This window comes from Panicum virgatum, chromosome 5N (genome assembly GCF_016808335.1).
Source record: "Panicum virgatum strain AP13 chromosome 5N, P.virgatum_v5, whole genome shotgun sequence".
NCBI lineage: Eukaryota > Viridiplantae > Streptophyta > Magnoliopsida > Poales > Poaceae > Panicum > Panicum virgatum.
The window spans coordinates 10,160,481-10,168,542 of record NC_053149.1 but is presented as its reverse complement, the minus strand read 5'-3'; the positions used below and the strand labels follow the sequence as shown (position 1 = coordinate 10,168,542).

At 45.6% G+C, this 8,062-nt stretch overlaps 1 long non-coding RNA gene across 1 annotated transcript; it reads left to right on the top strand.

Annotated features, from left to right (window-relative positions):
• Positions 1 to 5,868: 5,868 nt before the first annotated feature.
• LOC120674119 lies at positions 5,869 to 7,249 on the top strand. Its single transcript, XR_005674978.1, has 2 exons — positions 5,869 to 6,907; positions 7,013 to 7,249. It is a non-coding gene; the product is annotated as an uncharacterized LOC120674119 (long non-coding RNA).
• Positions 7,250 to 8,062: the final 813 nt, after the last annotated feature.

Sequence of the window (8,062 nt, the reverse complement as noted above, 5' to 3'; positions counted from 1 at the left end):
AGGAAAAATAACAGATCCGATGACTATTATAATTAGAGTTGTTAGATTGATGGCTAAATGTTTCTATTTTTTGTGAGAATTTATAGGATTTCTATATTTTTTTAGAGTATCCACGGCTTTATGTGAAAACTTCAAAGGAGCCTCCAATTAGTAACAGTAATTATGTATTGGATCTATGTTTCGTAACAAGTCCAAAAAAGTATAACAAGTTTTATAAACTCAATTGAGAATTTCTTGCCTACAAGGAACGCAAACAGGTACATCAAGTTTTCCTACCGTTGATTGAACTTTTAAAATTCTATAGAATTAGCAAATTTTGTTTGCCATTGTCCACTTTGGCCGCAGGATAATTGCTTTGGACCTGTATTTCACATAAGTTTAGGGGTCCAAAGTTTGGCCCTGGGAATGTTTTACCAGATTTCTTCGAGAGCACATCACTAAGCGATTTAGCGAGATCATCAATCCTTGACTCTGTCTAAAATGTTTAAATATTCCAGTCTTACTAAGTTTTGTGTGTTTGAAGGATGTCTCGACTTTTGCAAGCAGCCTGTTGGGTAAGAAACGACTAACCAAGATGCTCTTGCCGATAGCAACACCTCTTTTGCCGCCTCCTGCTAACCAGTTTTGCCATGCGGATGCCCATGTTCTTTACGGAAAGGGAGCAGCCATCCACGACTGACTGCACCAGTGACTAGGGTGGCAAAATTTGCCGTTCGCTTCACCTGGATAACTTCTATCCCTTTTCGAGACGATGGCGATGTGACAAAACATTGACACAGGATTAAACTTTTATCTTTTGTTCAAATTTTATCCGTTAAATGTCTAGACGTTAAAACTTCATCTCTTTTTCTTTTTTGCGAAACAATATACTTCTTCTATGGCACGTAACTATATACTTAATGAAGAATATGCATGTCCATGTTACGACAAGAAACCCAAAAAGAAAAGAATAATACACCAACAAAAATCAACCAAAATACCGAGAATATATACCCATGAGTGATTGATCTGGAGACGGGCAGATGTCTGAAAACGAGGTTGCGTTCTTCTTTGTTTTTCGGAAAGGACTTGAAGGTGCAATGCCGATTGATGCTAGCTGCTGCTCCCTCACGATTGCTTTACAGGCGTTAGATTCTGTGTGTGCCGCCGTTTTTTCGTTTTTGAAAAAAGCATCACTTGTTGGCGCTATCAGTGGATCCACACGATCCTCCTGACGAGACAGATGAAGCTAGGAGCTTTTTATCCTTGTCGTTTCTTTGCGCTTCATTGAGTTTGCTTTTCCAGCCGGTCATGTTTATATTACCCCTTTTGGCCTTTTGTAGTAATGACCGTGCTATATTTTCCACGAAGGATAATCGTGTTGCCGTTGATCTTTGCCTAGAAAACCCCATTTGGGTCAGAGGTCAATTTTTAACTCTCCTATTTTGATTCAAATAGAAGGAGTATACATAAATTGATTGTACAAATAATGGTTAATTAGTGGTTAGAGCTCATTAGCTTGACCATGCTTAGCATATTAGCATTAGCTCTGATTAGTTCATATTTAATTTTACTAGCGAAAGGGCATGTAGCCTAGTGGTTATAAGAACCTCGGTAGCACTTGATGTCCTGAGTTCAACTTTTCTTGGGAGCGAATATTATGGGATTTAATGGCATTGTGCATTCAGTGGTGGTAGGCGACACTACTACAATTCTAATTTTGTGAGGCACTTGAAAAAGGCATCTGAGGCGGGCACAAAAAGCAAACGCCTCTGTTAACAGAGGCGGACATTTTCTATTAACAGAGGCAGTTACAAAAATTGCTTCAGAAAATCGATTAATAGAGGCGGTTACGTTATATATGTCCACCTCAGTAAATACTTCTATTTTCTGAGGCGGTTACATTAAACATGTCCACCTCAGTTAAGAGGTCAGGGCCAATAAAAATCCAAAGAAGCCCGATTCACCAAACCCTAACTATTTCTCTCAGCTCGCTCTTTACTCCCTTCCTCACTACTCTCTTCCTCACTCCCGTGCTGCTCTCTCTACTCCCTCCATCCCCTCACGGCGCACCCTCTCCCGCACACTCCGGCGCGCCCTCTCCCCACGACGCAGTTGGAGGGGCGACGGGGGGGGGGGGGGGGGGGGAATCCGGGGGCGCCGAGCCCGGATCCATTGGAGAGGGGCGACGGGGGGGGGGGGGGGAATCCGGGGGCGCCGAGCCCGGATCCATTGGAGACGTCGCGGCGTGGGCAAACGGCGGCTGCTATTGGCGTGGCGGCGGCCATCGGCACGGCGGCTCCTGGCCGGGCTGCGGCGCATCAGCTCCCGGCCGGATCTAGCGGCGACGGCAGACCGCGGGTTGCGGCGAGTCCCGGCGGACCCCGAGCGGCGGCGCGGCGCGGCCCGCGAGCGACCGCAAATCCTACTGGTGGCGGCGGCGCGACGCAGCCCAAGCAGCGGCGGCGGCGCGGCCCGGCCTCGAGCGCGCGGCGCGCAGCCGACGGCGGTGCGGCAGGCGGCCGGCCGGCCGCTCAGATGGGCTCGCCGAGCCTAGATGGGCTCAGCGGGCTCCCCTATTTTTTTATTTATGTTTTTGATTAACAGAGGCGGACAAATAATGCCTCTGAAAATGTTGTATTAACACTGACGATAGCTCTGAGGCGTTTCCAAAAAACGCCACTGAAAATAAAAAATGCACTTCTCTGAAAAATAAAAATGTAGTAGTGCGACGTTCCCATCGACAGCGAGACACCTATGGTGACTTCGTTAATCTCGAGGAGGCAACGTTCCCGTCGACAGCGAGGCGCCTGTGGTGACTCCGTCAATGTCGAGGATTTGTCGGCGGGTTTGCGTACGTGTGTTCATATGGGTGTGAGTACGCGTGCGCTGTGAGTGTCTGAGTTGTACTATGTAATCTAAAAAACTAGTTCATATTTAACTAATTATATTTTTTAGCACCCTGGTTTAGTCCATCCAAATCAGGTGCAAAGGTAATAATCGCTTTGCTTTATCTGGGCTGGTAAAGAATGAGCATAATTCGTCGTAGGTACAACTAAAGAGGAGCATATATTAGCGTGATTTTACATCTCTATCTACTTATAAATAAATGTTTTATCCTAGAAGCATAACATAATTCTAATATTTTGAAACTAATCTTGTTACACCATTTTGAAAAAGATGGCGGCGCTTAAATTCGCAACGAGTTGACGGTATCTCTAGAGAGAGTAGCAGGGAAATTAATATAGTTTATCAACCGATGCTAAAAAAATCTAGTTTATCAACCGCTAGTAGAACAATACCAAGAGTACCCAATTATTTTTTTATACTAAGGCTAATCATCGCTGCCGTTGACATTCCGCAAACTAAGCTCGCTTAATTATTAAGGCAGTATACGCAAAAAAGCACAAGCATCTCCGCTAAAAGTAACACACAAATAGGCCTAATCGTGGCGACGAGTCGACACTCGTCAGGGGCACAAAGGCGTCACTGCCAAAGTGGCATCGATCCTCATCCAATCTCACCGGCCGTCATCAACCAATGGATTAACGCAAATGAAACGTGCCCACCCGATAAGTCTATCTCTAGTTCCCTACCCTTCTCGAACGGCAGTAATAACAATGCAGTGATTAAAGATACAGTTAGCGTAATTTCAGTGGGAGTATTATGGACATTAAATTTGCTGACATGATAATCTATATATAAAGAGAGAGTAGAGGAAGTGTCATGGAATATGAGAGGGTGTCATCACCACTCCTCCGACTCAATTAGTTAGTTTATTATTTTGATAACTGTACCGATAACACTTTTATTAAGACTGACCTTAGGTACCAAGATTATTTCTTAAATCTGTTAATTAACTAGTAGGGTGCACATGCGACACACGTGTTAGAAGACCGATGTTGCGAAAAAACAAACTAAATTTTAGTTGCCACAAGTATTTTTAATAGAATAATGACGATAGACCCCGATGTGACTGCAAATTATTATTATTAAGAAGATGCATCAGCACACGATTGTTTATGAGATTTCATGTAGATATCTATATACAACCAATAAATCTAAAACAGCATGAAAACTTTATATTCTACCTATACAAATTTTAGATTTGAAATATACATGACAAATTTAAGCCAACAAAATTGTTTTCACAATTTTTGGAGCCTCCTAAGATTTATTAGGCATTAAACAGGCTTAGCTAATTCATAGACAAAAGTATACAGCAGCGACATGCACGAACTTATTTTTGATTAAAATTACCAGTCATCGGGATCCTAACAAAACAAGTTTGGCATTTTTCTCATTTTTCTACTATTTTTTTATTAATTTTCGAAGTTTGCGGCTATTTAAACAGAAAAAATATAGGAAACTAAGGTCATTTTACAAATAGACCCTTAGATCTAAAGTCTCTTTGCACACGGGTCCCTGGAACTTTTCCCATACCCCTTTCTCCTTCTCTCCTCTCTCAACCATGCACCACAAAGGGCCGGCGGTGCCGCGGTGGCCATGGCCGGCGCCCTGGTCAGCGGCTCGGCCGCCGGCGAGGCCAACCCGCGGTAGTCGAGGGAGCGCAGCAGCCAGCACGGGCAGGCGTGGCCGCGGCTCGCAGAGACGCAGCACGGGGCCACGCGCAGGAGGCCCGCGGCGTGCGGCGGTGTGGCAGGCGGGCCGGTACGGTGGCGAGGCCGCGTTCCCGGCGGCGCGGCGAGAAAAACGGCGGGGGAAGGGACTACGAAGGTCGAGGGTGGTGTGAGGGAGCTCACCGGGTGGTCGATTTGGGCGGAGGGGAACTGGAAGGAGGCATTCGACGTGCGGGGGGTCGGGACCGGCGGCGAGACTCCTTCGACCGGCCGGAAATCGACCGATTCCGACCGGGGAAAAGGGCGGCGGCGCTCGGGGATACACGGCGGAGGTGCGGGAAGGGGTTGTGGTCGCGCCCGTGGAAGGAATCGACGAATGCCGGCCGAAGACGGCTTGAGTCAATAGGGACGAGATGGTGCTGACAACTCTGCCAGGGACGCTCCGTAGTTCGGTACAGGCCTGCAGCAGTCTGGCGACGACGATGATGAACCCCGCTACGGCCGCGAGTGGTGGTGGTAGAGGACGGCGGGTTGGGCAGCTACGGCACGGGCGGCATCCCGCAGTCCCGCACGGGCGTCCAGGCAGGTTATGTGAGGAGCCAGAGGACGGCGGCAGCTCGCAAGATGATGGCATCTCGGGCATCCAGGGAACCCTGCGGTCAACGGAACTTGCCATTCAAATGATGGTGATCAACGGAACTTGCCATTCAAACGATGGTGGGTGCTTGGGGCGGGTAGAATTGAGCTCGGTGTGGAAAAACCAGGCAGATCGACGGAATCATTTTCTTGCGATAAAAAACCATCGGTCTGCACCTCCAAATCAAGGTTCACCGCTCTGACAGATAGGGTCGCTGTGAGGGGTACATGATATTTTGTCTAGGTACATACTAATTTCAATTGTTTTGGTTCTTTATAATATAGATAGATAGATTTCTCCGTTTATTGAGTAATGAAAATACAGTACTCTACGCGTTTCGACTATTGTACCTACGATCCTTTTCTCAGGAATACACGTACACTGGAAAAGAAACGCCACGAATTGAAGAGGGTGGCTGGTGTGGGCCAATGGACGCGGGTCGACAGCCACGCTGACGTCAAGGGAAATCTAACGTCCATCGGCCTCGCTTCCTCCAGACGATTCCACCCTTTCACATGAAACCCGCTATTTATTTACTCTTGAAAATGACAGTAAAAGGAAAAACTGACATGGCAACCAAACGGTAAAAAATGAAAGGAGGAGGAATTGCAAATATAAATGGCAGGCAATAAATACTTTCCCAGCAAGCCTCCTCTCGCCTCTTCTTCTATAAAACCAGCCCTTGGGTCTCCGTTCTTCCACCCATGAACAGCAGGAAAGAATAGTCTAGTCCGGCCTTCCCTCCCAGATTCCCCTTCTCGTGGCTCTCCTCTGTCTTCTTTTTCCTTATCCTTTTCAAGTTTTGATGCTCTTTTTTTTTTAAAAAAATCTTGATTGTTTGGTGTTCTTGCAGATCTCGTGCTTTTCTTGTGCTTGGTCTTTGCTCTGACGGATGGTTGGATTGGAAGCGGAGCTCCTATCATTCCAATGAAGGGTCCTTTCGCTGGGTTGGTACAGCTGCTCGTTCATGGTTCCCACTATCCTATCTCATCTCCTGGAGGGTTTATCTCAGAGAGAGAGGGAGAGATGAGTGGCCTGGTGTTTGGCTTGAGATAGGCTTTGTGGCTTGCATGACCGAGGAGCTGCACCGTTCCCTTGCTGGCCGCTCTTTGGATTGAAGGGAGCTCTGCGTCTTGATCCTACAACGCCTCCTCTGTGTGCCCCCCTCTAATGGCTGCTACGGTTGTCAACATTACAAGCTTAATCTGTGTTGTTATTACTCTTCAATTTATCTGTTCCCCCATACAGTCAATCAAGTAGCCGTGTAGATCTGGAACTAATAGGCTATTCTATTAGTACTTATTTTCTCTCTCTTGTTAACCTGAACTTGCTTGGCCAAGTCACCTTCGTTTATTTATTCTGTGTGTGTGTGTGTATTAATATATATTTTCCTCTTGTGCTGAATCAAAGATTCTACAGCTCCCCGGGCTCATCTATCCGTGCTGCTGGATGCTGGCAAGTAAGCATGGTACTTTAAGGTTGCTTTTTGCTGGTGAGATGCATGCTATGTCACCCTTGTTTACTGTTATTATTCCCTTTGGCTTCTCCCGTGTGCATTTGTGGTGGGGGTTCTTGGATCTCGCCCAAGACGTCGTCGTCTCCCCGTCGTTCCACTTCCAGCCGCCGGTTGGCCTACCGTTTTCTCGCACCCTCTCTTTCCACCTGGCAGATTTGCATCAGGTGCTCGGGTTCGAGATCGTCGATCCAACGTGTGGTGCCCTCGACCCTCTTGTTTTTGTGTTGCCTATTGATGCCGCTGCTGAGCTTTGCAGCTCAGTCTAGGCTAATCCTCTGTTGTGTTCTTGGCGCGGAACAGGTAGATGCTGCCGCTGGAGCCGAAGCCATGGGATGTTTGGACTTAGCTGTGAAGCCGGCGCAGACGACGCCCGATGTTTCTACTTCAAATCGGCGCAGTCACTGGTTCTGCGTGGCAACATGTGTATACATTTGAAAAATCTTTACTGAGGCCCTGTTTAGTTGAAACACAATTTTTTTTTGAAAGAATCTTGCTAATTTGAAGTATTAAATGAAGTCTATTTTCAAAACTTTTTTTACAGATGAGTTGTAGATCGCGAGACGAATCTAATGATGCTAATTAATTCATGATTAATCCATAATTAGCAGATGGTTACTGTAGCATCACTGTTGCAAATCATAAATTAAGTAGGCTCATTAGATTCGTCTTGCGATTTACAGCTCATCCATGAAAAAGTTTTGTAAATAGATTTTTAATAAGTACTTTATGTATGTGTCGAAATATTCGATGTGATGTTTTTTTTGTGTTTACGAGGTTTATGGGGTGAGAACTAAACAGGACCTGAGTGTACGTGCTGCACTACACAGACAGTTTCTGCATGTTGTGGTTGTAACAACAATTCAGCGTAATTGTTAGTCTGCTATGTCGTTGAATGTATGCCTTGGCGTAAATTATTCAGTGTGCATTCTGTTGTAACAGAGAAAATAAAAGCATTCGAGTAATTATCTCTGGGACGCAGATACTCCCTCCGTTCCGCAAAGACTGTTCCCTCCGTTCCGCAAAAACTGTTTGTTTAGCCTCTAAATTTTGTCCCACAAAGATTGTTTATTTAGATTATAGTAAAATCTATCTAATTAAAGTAATATCAAATATCAAAAAATAGTTGCATAAAAAAGAGTTTGGAGCCAATTAAATATTTAAGTAGATGTTATTTTTTTGGTTCCAATGCATTTGAATATTGGGATCTAGGGAACCAAATAAACAGCGCGATCTTCAATCACAACTGTTATAGTTAATCAGAGATAACATAGTCATTTTGCCTTATCTGTAATATGCCTGGAATTTTCTAAACGAGTAAGAGATATGGAATGCATGGTAGTTGGGTTGTGC